At 40.0% G+C, this 17,389-nt stretch overlaps 1 protein-coding gene across 3 annotated transcripts in view; it reads right to left on the bottom strand.

The window, feature by feature from the left end:
* The window catches only part of FRMD4B (FERM domain containing 4B), a 353,851-nt gene that overhangs the window by 282,715 nt on the left and 53,747 nt on the right, over nt 1-17,389 (bottom strand). Inside the window, exon 1 of one of the 3 annotated variants that reach the window (XM_069084139.1) lies at nt 1,088-1,440. The exons of the other annotated variants lie outside the window; for them this stretch is intronic. The gene's annotated coding sequence lies outside the window, so the exon portion shown is untranslated. Of the gene's footprint in view, nt 1-1,087; nt 1,441-17,389 lie in introns of those variants that run through there. 3 annotated transcript variants of the gene reach the window in all.

The following is a 17,389-nucleotide window of genomic DNA, read 5'->3' as shown; positions in this document are numbered from 1 at the left end:
TTTGCATTTTTGGGTGGTGGTGTTTGGAGAGGGGGAGGTAATCTGTACCTGTGATTTCATCAGTGTGGTGAACTCCAGGTGAAACTCCCTTCTCCAAATGTAGTTTAGTGACATCCATAACTTGTAGTCTTAGAAAGCTGCCTAAGGGCCCTAGGAGCAGTGACTTGTCCAGGGTCACCCATCTAAAATGTTTGAGAGGAAGGATTTGAACTCAGGTCTTCCTGACTTAGGGGTCATCTAATTAACCACTATACCATATTGCCTTTCTGTCTATTCCACAGGAAATTTTTAATTTACTTTTGTTGAATTAAATTAAACTGGGCAGAAGGGTGACATGCAAAATAGTGTTTTAGGAAGAGTAATCTGGTATAGGAGGATATGAATGAAAATGGTGTGCTGTGGATGGGTTCCACACTTCCATCCAAGGACCAAAGCTTACAGATGACCCGATGCTGATTGTATCAAGCCCTAGAATCTTTCAAGACCTCCTCAGTGGGAACCATGATGGCCTCTCAAAGGAGATGGAGATAAAAATCTATGTAGAAAAAATACAACTGAAGACCTAATTATGGAAGCAGATGTATGGGTCACCTATTACATTAGTGAATCAGGACAGAGATCAAGAATTGGCTCCGCTGGTGGGCAATTAGCTGGTCTTGGCCCTGAGTGGGAGGAGAGCTGTATGCTGAATGGCATCATGGGAATCATAGAGCAGTTTGCACAGTCCTAACCGGCTGCCTGACACCAAAATCCACTATTTTCCCAATTTTCCCATCAAGTCGTGATCTGATGCCTCATGTGGGTATAGTAGTGACCCTCCCTTATCAAAGGCTATGACAGAAGAACACTAGATCTGGAAGTTTCTACCAAGCTTCAATTACCCAGAGAAGTACATACAATTTGATTTGAAGAATCAAAATGCAGCAACTGGTGGCACAATAGACAGAATACTGGGTCTAGAGGCAGGAATACCCATGTTAAAATCTAGCCTCAGATACTTACTGGCTGTGTGACCCAGGACAAGGCACTTAACCTCTCTCTGCCTCAGTATTCTCACCTATAAAATGGGGATAATAATAGCACTTACTTCTAAGATTGTTGTGAGGGGGCAGCGAGGTGGTGCAGTGAATAGAGCACCAGCCCTGGAGTCAGGAGGACCTGAGTTCAAATCCAGCCTCAGACGCTTAACACTTACTAGCTGTGTGACCTTGGACAAGTCACTTAACCTCAACTGCCCCTACAATAAAGCAAAAAAAAAAAAAGATTGCTGTGCGGATTAACTGAGATAACGTAAGCAAAGTACTACATAGCAGGCATTAAATAAAAATTAGCTAAAGAGAATAAAAGGAAAGAGCAAGTCTAGTAGAAAACGACAATCTCTGAACCAACATTATGGATGCTTTTAGGACATCCTGTGTAGGTTCACAGATTTGAAGCTGGGAGAGACCTTCCAAAACAACCTGGGCTTGACCTTTGTTTAATTTTTTTTTTTACTAACTGCATTTTAATATAATTGATTTCCTTTGTAATCCTATGTATGTTACCTTATACATTTAAAAACATCATTCAGTCCTTGGGCAAGTTACTTAACCCCAATTGCCCTCCAAAAAGACAAAAAAAAAAAAAAAACCAAAGCATCATTCAAACAAGGGGTCTGTAGACTTCCCCAGACTGACAAAGGATCCAAGATAAAAATATACAAACAAAAAACCAGGCTAAGGACCCCAACCGAATTCAACCCCCTCAAATTGAGGAAAGAGAGATTAAGTGAGTTTTACCTAAAATCATAAAGGTAGTAAACAGCACAAGTGCCATGAGAGCCCAGGTCTTCTGACCCCAAGAGCAAGGGTGGGATTTGAACCCAGGTCCGAGGTCACATCTTTAAAATGAAGGGTTTCTAGTTCAAAATCAATGATCCTTTGATTTCTCTCCATTTTACTCTCTCAGCCACTAGCCCGATCTAAAGTTCTTTCAAAGCATCCTACCCCATTTCAGGGACTGTCTCTCTAGATGTTCCTAGGAGACAAAAAAGTCTGAGGCAGGTCTGTTTGATACTAGGAATTTACTTCTCAACATCTCAGGTGGCTTCAAGCACTCCCCTCAGACTTCTGAATATTCTTACACAGTCACTTCACAAGTGACCTCACTTCACAAGTAAAACTCACTTAATCTCTCTTTCCTCAATTTGAGGGGGTTGAATTCTGTTGGGGTCCTTAGCCTGGTTTTTTGTTTGTTTTGCTGAGCTTCAAAAAGATATTAAGAAACACTCAAGATTGAGAGAACTGTAATAATTCATCAATTCATCCCAAGTGAACTAGTGAGTGTCAATTACAAGGCAACAGTGTTTAGTCCTTGGGCACATCTATATTCAGTTTTTTAAAAAGGCAAGGTTTACAAAGGAGAGGAGCTATTCTCACTTTCAGAATTTAACCAGGATTTTTGCTTGTCCCTCTCCAGGTTTGGTCTTTTAATAAATGCTTTGTGACACCATCCTAATTTCTTCCAAGGCTCAGGTCACCAGGTCCAGTCTTCTTTAATAAATCCTTGTGGAAAAGATGTCACTTAGCTTATTGCATCAAACCAATTCCAATAAACAAACCAAGCAGAATCTAGAAGGATTTCACAGCTTGTAGAAATCCAGCTCTATTATTTTTTAGGACAGAGAGTAAAGCCTCCTCAGCATATAGGACATTTTAATAAAGCAAGCTGACTTTAACAGTCAAGTGGTCTATGCAATGTGGTTTGACATTAACCAGAGTCCATCCTCCTCATTCATCATTTGTTGGACCAACTGTTGGATAGCATAGCCAGAGCCCAAGTACCTGAATCATATTTATAATCCTATTGCCTGCAAATTTAGTGGTAGCTGGAATAGGTCTTAATGGCAGATTTTGGTCCCGAGACACTGAAAGATATATTTCCAGTTAAAGATATTTTATTTGGTGGTCTCAACACATATACAGGATCACAGAAACGAAATATTAGAGTTAGCAGCTTCAGAAGCAATCCAGGGGGAATTCAATCCAAATCATGTATTCTCAGCCTCTTGACAATTATCTTCAGGCATAGGAAACTCATGATTACCTGGGTGTTTCACTTTTCAATGGTTCTAATTATTCAGAAGTGTTGCTTTATTTTGAGTTGAAATTGACTTCTCTGCAATTTCCATCCATTAATTTCTCCCAGCAGAACATAAGCTTCTTGAGGGCAGAGACAGTTTGGTTTTTGTCAATCAATCAATAAGCACCTACTGTATGCCAGGAACTGTGTCTTTATATTCCCAGCACCTGCCCAATGGCCAGCACATAATATGCATTTAATAAATATTTAGTGAATTAAATTGAATAATCCTGGTTACACCCCCTGGAGCCAGAGAACATGTGACAGCCTTTCAAATATCCAGTCTTGTCCCCAGCCTTCCCCTCCCTGAGGACCCTCATATCTTGGCTGCTCACTTCCTGTCAGCCAATGTCTTTCCTGAAAATATGATGCCCAGCACTAAACGCAACAATCCACATATGATCTAACCAGTGTAGACACAGCTGCATTGTCCTCTCCTTCACTCTGGATGCCAGTTCTTTATTAATGAGGTACAATAGTCATAATCATTGCTTTTTGGCAGTTATCTTGTGCTGCTCATTCATACTGAGCCACAGGGTCTTAGAAATCCCTGATCCTGTTCGTTGAACCCTATTCTAGCAACAACTTCATTTCATACATGTACAATTGATATTTTTTGAGCCATGGTGCAGGATTTTACATTTATCTCAATTAAATTACACCTCATTAGCTTAGAGAGAATTCCATGGCTCAGTGGATAGAGTGCTGGGCTTGGAGACAGGAAGACCTGAATCCAAATCCAGCCTCAGACACTTCGAGGCTATAGGACTTATCCTCTGTCTTCCTCAGTTTCCTTAACTGTAAAATGGGGATAACAACAGCACCTATCTCACAGGGTTGATGTAAGGATCCTATGAAATATTTGTAAAACACTTAGCAGAGTGCCTGGCACATAATAAAGGCTTAATCTCTTCCCTTCAACCCATTGTTTCAGTCTGCCAAAATCTTTTTAGATGCCAGTTCTGTCATTCAATGAATAAGCTATCCCCTCTTTTTGGCCATTTGCAAATTTGATAAGCATTCCATCTCTGTGTTCTTCCAAGTCACTGACAAAAATGGCCACCAAAGAGAACTGAGGACAGAGCTGTGTGGCACTTTACTGAAGACCTCTCTCTAGTCAAGGGTTCTTCATCTGGGAGGCATGGGCAAGGGTTTTATTTTCAGAAGAGAGATTTCAAGGAGCCCATTAACTTGGATTGGTATGAAAACACACACGTATATTGGTATGCACACACACGTATGTATATATATTTTGGGAGGTGTGTATGTGTGTGTGTATACACACACACACACAGGGATAAGAGTGTGTGTTTACATAGTATGTGTGAATACATATATATTACAATCCAAGTATATAGACATATATTTGTGTGTGTATTTTATATCTTTATTTTTACTAATCTCTAACTAAAATTTAGTGTTTCCTTCAATTATTTAAAAGCCTTATTCTAAGAAGGGGTACCTGTTTCCCTCATGCAGCACCTCTCTTCCACCCTTCCTCAAAGATCCCCAAGAAACTTTTGAATAACTAGACACTCTTTTACAATCTCCTTACTTATCTTGGGTTTCAGTTCCTCATAGACCAACTTTGCCTTATATTTTTCTAGTTGGAAAATTGCTGTTTTTCTATCAGGACAAGCAGAAGTAAAGAAGTTCATGTAATTTTGCTTTCTATGATCAATTTCTCCTCCATGTTCTTAAACTCCCATGAAACTGAAATTTGTTTGGAGCTTTGTCAATGTTTTTAAATGCATTATCTCATTTTATATGCATTACTTTCTGAGGCAAGTATACATGTATTTTTTAGTATTATTTTTCAGATGGAGAAACTGAGGTTCAGAAAGGATCAGTGGCTTATTTACTACATTATCACCCAAGGACCAATTAGTGAAGTGGGAATGATAGGAATGTCTGGGGAGATGGTGAACACACCCTTTTAGCACTTGTAACAGATAGGGAGGGAAACGCCAGGCACAGTCTGGATTTCAGCATTCAGAGATAAGATTGTCTGAAATTTGAAAATGGAGGCCAACCCAAGAGGGATGAGAGACTCTTGAGAATGACATTTTGTTGGACCAGTAGTTCCAGTAAGAGAAAACGCAGTTATTTTAAGAGGCCAAACAGGGAAATGAAATTTTTAAAGGACTTGGACAAGTGATGGAAACAAGAGGGAAATTCATCAAAGAAAACATAATAATAACTTAAATTTATATCTTGTTCTACAGTTAGCAAAGTACTATGAACCTCAAATGTAGATCAAGGACAACCCCCTTATTTTTCAGATGAAGGATTGAAGACCAGGGAGATAAGGGAACTTACCCAAGGTGACACAGATAGTAACAGAACCTGGGATTCAAACCCAGGATCTCTGATTCCAAATTGTAATCTTATTTGAATTCCCCAACAACCCTATCAGATAGGTCCTATAGTAATTATTATTCCCATTTTATGGGTAAAGAAACTGAGGCAAAGAATGATTGTGTGATTAGCCCAGAGTCATACAACTGGTATCAGAAGTGGGACTTGAAATCAGTCACTTCCTGACTCCAAGTCACATTGTTTCCCTAGGGCTGTAGGGTTTCTAATTCTTTGGTCTTTGCCAGGTGCATCACAGCATTTTTTTTTAAAGATCAAATTGAAGGGGAAAAACTTTGCAGCAATTTTCTCTGATGAAGATACCATTTTGCAAGATTTACAGAATGCCTAAAAGGCAGTCTTAGGCTAAGAAAGTTTAAAGCCCTAAGACTTTGCTCTTCAGTTTTAATGGTTTAAAACTTTAATAGTTAATTTTTAAAATGAGAAATTTAACCCAACTAATCTATTTATTTAATGCATCCCAATTAAATTACTAAAAAATATCTTACTGAGTTAGAAAAAATAATAGCAAAGATCATTTGGAAGAACAAAAAGTCAGGAACTTCAAAGAAACCAGAGAAAAAAGATGTAAAGGAAGGAGATTCAGCAGTATCAGACCTTAAACTATATTATAAGATGAGGGCATTGTTGAAGTATAAAATGGATAATTTTGATTATTTTAAATTAAAATTTTCTTGCATAAATTAAACCAATGTAGCCTAGAATAGAAAGAACACAGAAAATTGAGCGAAAAACTTTCACAATCTCTCAGACAGAATGTGATTGTGTTGGAACATTGCTATGGCATAGGAAATGATGAGCTGATTGATTTTGAAAAACATGGAAAGACTTGAACTTATGAAGGAAGATGCTATCCACCTTTGGGGAAAGAGATCACAAGTGGAAAGTATAGTCTTAATATATATGTGTATAAGCATATACATGTAGATAAATATATGCTTATAAGTGTTTATGTATATGTAAATATGTGTGTGTGTTTAATTGTACCCTTCTTCAGGGAAGTGGAGGAAGGGGTGAGAAGGGAGGGAAAAATAAAGTAAAAAATGCACAGTAAAGAACAAAAGAAAACCTACAAGGCAGCAATGGAAAGCTAAGTGGCTTGGAAAACAATCTATAGTATTTATTACATAAATTTTCTTGAAATGGAAATTTGTTTTATATTGAATCCTCTCTTATGTTCTGCTGTGTACATGCAATTTTCCTTTTTTCTTTTCTCATTTTGTATGTAAGTTTAAAATGAATAAAAACATTTACCAAAAAACCTCCCAACAAAACAACCTTTAAGACTTCAAGGATATAAGGAACTGATTCATTATCCTTCAAGATAAGGAACTATATAAGGATAAGAGCTATTCTCCAGTTTGATAAATGATCAAAAGATATAAGCAGGCACATTAGTGCACAGCTGGTAGAGCTGTGTATTAGTCCAACCATTCTGGAAATCCGTTTGGAACTATACCCCCGAATGCTAAACTGTAATAGATCTTTTGATCCAGCAACACTGCTACTAGGCCTATGCTCCAAAGAGATCAAAGCAAGAAGAAAAGGACTCATATGTATAGAAATATTTATAGTAGCTCTTTTTTGCGGCATCAAAAAATTCTGGAAATATAAGAGGGTGCTCATCCATTGAAAAACAGCTGACCAAATTATGGTATATGAATGCATGATGAAAAGGATGGTGTCAGAGAAACCTGGGAAAGTGTATGTGAACTGATGCATAGTAAAGTAAGAAGAACCAGGAAAACAATTTGTACATAATAGAAACATTGTTAAAACAAAGAAAGCCACTCTGCCCTTCCCAGAAGGTCTGGGTTTGAACCTTGCTCTGCACTTTACCTGTCTGGGCCTCAGAATCCTCATCTGTGAAATGAGGAGGCTGGACCATACTACCACTTCCTCCCCTCCCCCCCAAGTCCTTTCCAACCACTGATCTAGGTTCTTTCCTCATCATTGGTCAGAATTCGGGGGGAATCGTCACTTCCACCATCGCATTGCCCTTCATTGCTTCCTCCACCTTCTGAAAGAAGATAAGAATTTATCAGCTGTTCCACTTTTAATTTTTTTTAATAGCAGGTTCTTTCCATTGAGTTCGAGAGGCCTCTTAGAATTGTTTGGAGAGTCTCCACTCCCAGTTACCAGGGCAGTCAGATCACAAGGGTGTCATTTGAAAATGCACCCACCTGCTGGTTCTCCTTGAAATAGAATCAATCATCTCTGATCTCCACAAACCCACAGGGCACATATCCTGTTAGGTGAATATGAATGAGCTTATCTCCCTGGTAAATATGTGCAACTTTTTGCAGAATTTTATGTGCTAAGAAAATCTGCTCAGAACACACCATTAAAAAGTCCTTGCTGCCCGAGATTCATGGTGATTAACTTTTCCCCCCTGCAGTGAACTTATCTTTTCTATTCATTGCTTATTTTCTTATTATTCTCACTGCATACTAATGGCCCCAAATATTTTAGTAAATTATAATTCTCTGGTTCATACTCCAGGACCATTTAACTGATTTAATGAGCTCTGCCTAATTACATCATTTCACCTTTCGTATCTGAGTGCAACAGGGCCTCAGCTGTAACAGCTCATAACATCTCAACCACTCTGAAAGGAGATCTAAGGATAACACAGTAGTCACATCAATTCCCATCAGCCGGCTCATTTTAGCTCAGGCTTGTTTTCCTAAGAGTACCTTTTAAAAAAATTCCACTTGTTTTAGTGATTGGGCTTAAAATTACATCTGGCTTTTCTGGTAATCTCCTGTAAAGCTAACCAGTGACAGGTCCCAGGCATAATTTTGCTCCAGTCAGAGGATTCCTATTTGAGCTAGCTAAAAAGATGAGAACTGGAAATATCATACAAAGAAGGGAACACTAAACAAGGGAAATACTGCCTGGTTTCTGAATGCTAGAGGCTCACTGAAGCTGTTTCTAAAGATGGCCTTGGTTTTGGGATAGTGTTAAGTTCAGATCCTGTTGCCTGTGTGGAGGGATGTTTTGAGTTTAAGCCAGAAGGGAATTATTTTTCGAAGAGAAACACTGCAAAAAGGCCCACTGATCTGAAAGCAGAAATATCCTTTTAAAAAAATTCCAGCCAAAAAATGCAACTAACTATAGGTAGCCTATAGAGAATGGTGTTTTTGTCATGAAAGTCAAGTCTCTTAAATTCAGATCCCAAGAATCTTTAGGACTTTGAAAATTAATCTCCAAGCTTTATGGGATGAAAAGCTTTCAAAATATAGTGACCTTGAAGAAGAATTCAAAATCCTGTGGGAATAGAATGAGGTACATACCACCCCTGTCATGCCATTTGTTCCTGGAGTTGTCCCAAAGAAGGCAGCTAAGGGCACAGTGGATAGAGTGCCAGATCTGGACTCAGGAAGACTCATCTTCCTGATTTTAAATCCAGCCTCAGACACTTATTAGCTGTGTGACCCTAGGCAAGTCACTTACCTCTGCCTCAATTTCCTCATCTGGAAAATGAGATGGAGAAGGAAATGGTAAAACACTCCAGGATCTTTGTCAAAAAACCTCCAAATTGTGTCACAAAGAGTCAGGCGTGACTGAAACAACTGAACAATGCAAAAAGGGGCTTCTATTCTAATACATTTATTTAATTAGCAACAATAACAATAATGATAATAATAAACATTTACATAGTGCTTACTATGTGCTAGGTACAGTGCTAAATATTTGACAATTACCTCATTTGATCCTCACAACAGACCTGGAGGCAGGTGCTATCATTATCCCCATTTTACAGAAGAGGAAACCGAAGCAAACACAGGTTAAGTGACTTGCCCAGGGTGATAAAAAATTGTTTCATTCACTGCTATAAAAGTCCACAGAAGAATAAGATTTAAAAATAGTAACAGTAAAACAACTCTTCCCAGGACCATTTCTATCTGAACTCCACTGAGAAAGAGGAGGAGGATGATGATGATGACAGCTCTTATTTAGTGCTTTATGGTTTTCAAGGAATTTTACAAATACTGTCTCATTTGATCTTCACAACAACCCCAGGAGGTAAGAGTAATAATAATTAGAGTTAACATTTATATAGCACTGACTATGTGCCAGGCACTCTGCTAAGGGCTTTACAAATATTAATTTGTGTGATATTCACAAGAACCTTTGGATAATAATAATTATCATAGCTAACATTTACATAGCATCTACTATGTACCAGGCAATAGCACCTACTATGTGCCAGGCACTCTGCTAAGGGATTTACAGATATTAATTCATTTGATCTTTACAACACTTTAGGAGGTAGTGATAATAATTATTACTATAGCTAACATTTACATAGCACCTACTATGCACCAGGCACTCTGCTAAGGGCTTTACAGATATTTTCCCATTTGATCCTCACAGGAAAGCAGCTCCTCCCAGAATCATTTTTATCTGAGCTCCACTGAAAAAGAGGAGGATGCCAGGAATAGCGGCTTACTTTATGTACCACTCTACCACTTACAAAGTCAGCCGCTGTGGTCTAATGGCTACAAAGCTGGCCTTGGAGTCAGGAGAACCAGAACTGCTCCATCTCTGACAAACACTGGCTGAGTGACCCCAGGACCTACCGGACCTTTCAATGCTCTAAGCAGCTTTCTAAAACGGTAGCATTACATACAAGTTGCCGACCTGCACTGGTAGAAGGAGTTTCCTCACCTGGAAGTTCCCTATACCAGTGAAATTACAGACCCAATTGCTATTTTTGAAAATAAAGATATTTACTAGATTGTGTTGGTTTGTCACTTGGCATAGAGGATAAGAATGCCGTTTAGTGTCTACCTCAGAGTGGAAAGGTCAGGGGACTTGCAGTTCAGATGGGTTCAGATCCCATCTCTGCTATTTTTCACCTCGGTGGCCTTGAGCAAGTCACTTCCCATTTTCTGGCCTACAAATGAAGGGGTTGAATGCAATGATATCTGAGGTCCTTTTCATCTCTAAATCTATGAGTCTATGAGACTAGTTAGTCTAATTCTCTCCTTTAAAGATGAAGAAGTTCCCCTGATAGGGAAATTAAGTGTCTTGTCTGAGGTCAGACAGTGTCAGAGGTGAGACTTGGACTTCAAAGCTGGGGATCGTGTGTGTGTGTGTGTGTGTGTGTGTGTGTGTGTGTGTTGGGTGTTATTGGGGTCAGGGGAGGCTCACTGTCAATTCTTTGGCAATCCAAGGAGATCTATGGATACTTATAGCCTTGAGTGATCTCATCTATTCTTCTCCTGGCATCCTTGTCATGAGAGAGAGGAGACACTCAGCTTGTTGGAGACCACCACTGACTCATAGGGTTATTATAAGGGACAAATTAGATACTACTTGTAAAGCACTCTAAAGTGCTATGCAAACTCAGACTAAAAGTTCAGAGAGGGCAGCAAATATTTCACTTTTGTCTTTGGGTGTTCAGGACCTTGGAAAATTCTGGGCACACAGTTGGCACTTAATAAATGGTTATGGATGGGCTGTTTGACTATGAAGATGATGATGTCCTGATCCTTCTTCAAGGAAAGGATGAAAGTATCACAGAAAACCTGAGAGGGCCTGGTTGAAGCCAGAGAAGTTGAGAGGCAGGTCAAGACATTGATTTAATTCTCTTGATGTCCTGTCAGAGCAATTACAATGTCTGGGCAAGTGTCACAGCACCCAGAGATAATCTGGGAAAATTAAATACAGCGAGTCGGTTCTTTGGACACTGAAAAGGCCAGCTACATAACAAATGCTTCCACTAAGTGTTTCATTTTACAGCTGATGTATAAACACTTCAGATATAAAGGGCTTCCTATCCAAACACTGGAAGGATGTGACAGCTCAGGGCTGTTTTAACTTATGTGGGGCTCATCAGAAACTCAGGATGAAGGTCTGCAAAGGGAAAGGATTTCCTAATACTGTTACTAAGGAGCCAATGTACTCATATGAGCCTATTATTAAAAACATCTATCTTGCCAGGCATTTTTGGCCCCAGCAACAATGGTAGCTCTCCTCCTTTCTTTTTCAAGACTGACCCCACTGATTTCAAAGTCCCTTCACAACATCATCTGAATGTGATATGTTTGTACAGCTCAGCATCCACTGAAATTTCAATAGCAACGTAAAATACTGTAAAACTGAGCAGCCTACCGGGTAGTGCATGTTGGATAGAAATTCAGCAAGGCCACCTGGACTGCCAGGATGGGCATTAGGGAAAGAGAAGTGGATTGGGAGTCAAGACGATCTGAGTGGAGTTCCCAGCTCTTCTGCTTTCTACCTGTGTGATGTTGGGCAAGTCCCCTAACCTGACTGAGCTTCAGTTTCCTCCTCCACAAAATGAAAGGGGTTAGGCTCTTATTATCTATTTCTAAGGAACTTTCTGCTCTAATTCCTATCACTCAAACAAATCTGTATTAGGTGCCTACCATGTCTCAGGAGCTGTGTCAGATACAAAGTGAGACCTTCACGAAGCTTACATTGTGAGGAGGAAACAACACATGTAGAGGATCAATAGTCAAAAAAGAGTGATTTTGTCTGGGAAGTCACAGGGATGGAGCTCTAGGGCAGAATGCCGTGTCCTTTCCAGAAGCAAGAGGAGAACTGATTTCTGTTCTCAGAGCAAGAGGTGAAAAGGGGAGAGGAAGAGGGAATTTAGAGGAGCGGAAGAGCACAGTGGATAAGGTGGATGGTAAACTGCCCTAAGATTAGCATTAGAGTGGACTGAACTTGAGCCATGGTCTGGGGCCAACCAGGGAGGGAAGCACGGACTCGGGCGTCCATAAAAATACAAAGCATTACAGGGTGGGGAGGACAAGGGATAGATTATTGTAATAATCTGTAGACTGGTAAAGCTGGAGGGACTCTTAGAGATCATCCAATTCAGTCCCTTCACTTTATAGAATTACTTTGAAGAAACTAAAACCTAGAGAAGTCAAGTGACAGAGAAGCAAATGACAGAATCATGGAAGAAGTAATGGTGTTCACAATGGGACAAGACAACAATGAAGAAGATGAAGACGAAGTAGAAAATGAGCTGGTACAGGGCCAGCCTTGGAGTCAAGAAGGCCTGGCTTTGAGCCACACATTAGCTGTATCCTGGTAAAGGAAGTATCCACACCAGGAATTCTCTGCATTGACGAAATCACGGCTATGGACTGAAATGAATCATGAGGACAGCCTGACATTTCTATGTAATAGGATGGAAGGTCCTTGAAGTCTTCCCTTTTCTATTTCTATTCCCAGCACTCAGGACAGTCCTTGCACATAGTCAGAACTTAAATCCTTCCATACTCATTCACTCACTGATTCAAGGTGTGTAAAGTGCTGTATGCACCTTCTGTTATTGGACCCTCACAATAAGCCTCCTAATCAGGTGCTAACATTATCCTCTTTTCTTTTGGAGGGGGGAAGCAGGGTAATTGGGGTTAAGTGACTGGCCCAAGGTCACAGGCTAGTAAGTGATGTGTGTCTGAGGCTGGATTTGAACTCAGGTCCTCCTGACTTATAGGCCAGTGTTCTATTCACAGTGCCACCTAGCCACCCCACTATCCTCTCTTTATGGAGGAGGAGACTGAAGTTCAAAGATGGAAAGTGAATCATCTCAGATCATACACCTAGGAAGTGTCTGAGGCAGGATTCAAACCCAGGCCTCCTGGTTCAGCCTTGTCATTGTTGTTCAGTCATTTTCAGTTGCATCAGACTCTCTGTGACCCCATTTGGGGTTTTCTTGGCAGAGATCCTGGACTAATTTGTCACTTTCTTCTCCAGCTCATTTTACAGATAAGGAAACTGAGACAAACAGAATTAAGTGACTTGTACAGGGTCACCAACATAGTAAGTACCAGGTCTGAACTCATGAAGATGAGTCTTCCTGGCTATCAGCTGGGACACCTAGTTATCCATACTAATATTCTGCTATTTAGTATGTAGTGAATTCACACACACACACTCCCTGAAGTCTTTTAAGCCAACTGTTGAAGACCATTATTAGGGGTGTTGTAAAGAGGATTCTTTTTCAGGTATGGATTGGCCTCAATAATCATTGTGGTCCCTTCCCCCTCAAAGATTCTGTGATGACACACCTCCCCCTCAGGGTAACCTTGTAATGGGACTCAAGTTTGCAGGTAAAAACTCAAGATAACAAATGCTCCTGGGTGAAGCCTCAGTCCACTTCATTTAGGGGTGTTCTCTTTCCATTAATGTCTAGGGAGAACACCCTTGCTCCAGATCCCAGACAGCTTATGTCCCAGTCCTACTCCCCAAATGCCTTAACTCTCAGGAAAGAACAATGGCTTTGGGCAATCTGCCTCTCTTCTCTCCCTAATTACCAGGCTGGCAGGGGAAGTGTGGAGGTTGCTCAAGGATATAAGAATCAATAGGTCTCCTTGGATTGTCACATGCCTGATAAAGTAAGGCCACGACTGGTGCTTGGGAAGACACACACACACACATCACACACACACTGAGGATGATGAATCTGACAAGGGAAAGGAGGCAGGGTGCTACAATAGAAAGACAGCTGACTGGCCTTTAGAGAACATGGGTTCAAATCATGGCTGGGACACTTCCTAGCTCTGTAAAGTTGGGCAAGACACTTGGCCTCTGGGCTTCAGTTTCCTCACCTGTAAAATGAAAGGTGACTAGACAGCCCCATAGGTTCAGAGATTTAGAGTTGAAAAGGAGCTTGGAGCTCCCTCATTTTACCAAGGAGGTGACTGAAGCCGGTCAATGCCAAGGGACTAGTTCTAGGTCACATGGCAATAAATTGCAGAGCTGGGACTTTTCCCTTCTGGAGCTTCATCTAATTCCAAAATCCTGTGCCATTTCCTTTGGACCATACTGCCTTTCAAATTGTCCCCTGCAGCTGTAAATCTGGGATCTCTCTCTAGAACTATTCTAGCTTCTACTCTCCTCAAACCTTCCATACTAAAGCCTTTCAGAATCTTACACGTGTACCAAATTGCACCAGTTGGAAGTTGTCCATAGACATCTCTACAGATGGAGTATCCATGGCAGCTGGAAGCCTTCCTGGCCCAGCATGCCAATTCATGGCATAAAGCAGACCGTGCCAGATTAAAAGTCTATTCACTGTATTATTCACCATCAAATTCTGACCAGTCATAGCCTGTCAGCTCTCTACTGCCTTGTTTCTTAGGGCTAAATAAAAAAAAAAAAAAGCAAACCTTCAGCCAAACACTCCCATCTTAATGGTGCCATCAGCAGAACTCCTGGTCTTGTTCTGAAAACATGGCATATTCAGTCTGGGTGATACAAGACTACTCACCTTTGTGTAAAGGGGGTGTGGGACCAGTTTAATATTCTTCTGCTTGCATTACAATTGAGTTATGATAGATTTCAATGGCAAAATTTTACTGGCTCATAAAAATTCAGTTCTTTGCAAAGATATGTTCTGATGGTGCTCTCAGCATGTGCTCAGAACTAAAGTGGCTTTTATGGGATCACGTCAATGTTTTCTATAGAAGACAACGAACTAAATGTTCATTGTAAAGCTGGAAGTCAAAAATTTACTTTTCTTTATCCCTTTTAGGAGCTAAAGAAATACAATAGCAGTATGCCCCATTTAAAGAAAACCAGACACAGAAAAACCTGAAATTATGAAACACAAATTAGGGGCTGATTATAGCATTTGCATTACAAAAGGATCCTTCAGGTTCCTTTAAGGACATGGGAGGTGCCTATTTTGCATTGAAAGTGGTATTCATTTTATAAAAATTCTATTGGTACCCCCTTTTTTTTTTCCAAAACAACTACTGTGTCAAGTGAGTCAAATCTATTTGTTAAATCTTTCATTTTAGTCATATTTTGGAGTCATAGATTTAGAGACAGAAGGGGGCTTTGAGGCTAGAACCAGGATGTGAACAGAACTTCTCTTACTCCAAATTCTGTACTCTCCCCACCACACCGACTCCTAGTAACAAGTTCTCTCTTGAAACTCAGATCTAACAAAATGTACCCAATCACAAGATATACTACTAATCAGTAGGGTCCAGTTTCCAGGAATGATTTGCTCAAGGCAATCAGCTGAAAAGTTCAGTGGGATGAGAATTCTGAACTTCCGGACATGCTGATCTGAGAAAGGCAGGTGAGACAGTATCGATTCTTGCAGCATTTCAACTGTAGAGTAAAGAACATTTGGAATGGAGATGGCTTTTACAACCAAGGCACAAATGCCCATCACGCAGAGGTGTTGGCTGAGTTGGCTCTCATGGATAAGTCATGGTGGGTACCTGGAGATCATGAATCTTTTCCTCACTACAATGGGTTGGACCTTGTATAAGAAAATAAGAGGCCAGATCTGTCTGGCCAAGTATTGATTGGATTCACACTGAATGGGAAACCAGACATGCAGCTGATATATAAGCTGCCATGCTCCCCTTTCATTATGGGTGAATGAAAGGCTTATTGATTTGTACATAACTCTCTCACACAGTAATTCTAAATATCCTTCGGTGATCTCGACATTCCAGACTCTTAACATTTCAGCTAGTCATGGAGGTGACATTACAAGTTGTTCCGAACCCCGTAACAGGAAATGGATACTTCAGTGCAATGTGGAGAGGTTCCAAGAAAGGCATCTTACTTTGCAAACTCCAGAAGTGGAATTAAGTGACAATGTGCGTGACTAAGTTTAGAATGTCTGCAGGTCTACCAATACTGATAAGCACTTCTCTATGAAGCCTAGAACCTCTACCTTAGGCAACGTTACAACAGTCTGATCCCATCTAATAAATACATTATGTCTTGGGCAAGCATTTTGCTGCCCACCTCAAGGAACACTTTTCTCAAGGAGTTTTAGACCTACCCTAGGTCTAAAAGGTATTTAACCAATCAATAATAATTATAACTATTATTATGTAATATAATATTATATAATAATAAGCATTTATTTATAAAACACCTACTTTCCCCTTCAGTACTAAAGCCCAGCTAGAAGAAAGAAATACGGGAGCATTATGGAGTAGCAGAAAGTATACTGGCTCTGAAATTAGAAGACATGGGTTTAAATGATGGCTCTGTCTCTTACTAACTGGACAACTCACTTAACTTTCCTGGGTCTTAACAGTAAACTGAATGTGATGGATTAGATGGCCCCTGAAGCCCCTCCTAACTGTAGATCCAACATTCTACAATTGGTTCATGAAAGTAATTTATACTCACATGTGAATGACTGATAAGAAAATATTTCTGGGAAGGATAAAACCATTAATTAGCCCAAATTATTGGTAAAATGATAAGGGAGATACTTTTGAGGAGAGGGACGTGACAATATCCCCTCCCTATCTATTTCTGATGCTCTCTCCCAACATGCCAAAAGAACAAGGTTAAGCAACTTGGAGCCCTCATTCTGTGTGTATTTTACCAACTATAGGCAATAAGGAAGAACAATTAGCAAGTGAGTGATTATCATTCTGTTTCCACACAAAATCCCCAAGCTCATTGGTTGTTCAAGTAAGAGGCCATTTATCAAAGAAACCATGTTTGAACTTCATAGATAAGTCTCATGGTCAGAGCAGAAACCCAATTTCAAGGGTATATTTCTTTCACAATTTTCCAGAAGGCATTTTTATTAAAAGATGGAGGACAACAAAGCAGAAATCCTTTGGTAAGCAACTGTTAGTCTCAAAGCTGTATATAAATCAGCAAGACTTAGTCTCAATGAGAAGCACTCCCTCAGTGGAGGTCCATCACTTAAATCCTGTCTTGACCCAATGGCCCAAAAGGTGGCATTTTTATTTTTTTTTTTTCTTAAAGTATAATCCATTCTTCATTGTGGTCTCAGCTCTACAGGGCAGTGAGATAAAACAGAAAGCATGATGGGCATGGAGTCAGGAGAAACTTAGGTTTCAACCTCATTTCTTTTTCTTTCTCTCTCTCTCTTTTTTTTTTTTTGCTTTTGTGT

Source organism: Petaurus breviceps, unplaced genomic scaffold (assembly GCF_028583685.1).
Source record: "Petaurus breviceps papuanus isolate PSGF00001 unplaced genomic scaffold, PetGlider_PUasm1.0 174, whole genome shotgun sequence".
Taxonomy (NCBI): Eukaryota; Metazoa; Chordata; class Mammalia; order Diprotodontia; family Petauridae; genus Petaurus; species Petaurus breviceps.
Note: the sequence above shows the minus strand (reverse complement) of the source record. Positions and strands in the feature narration are given on the sequence as shown.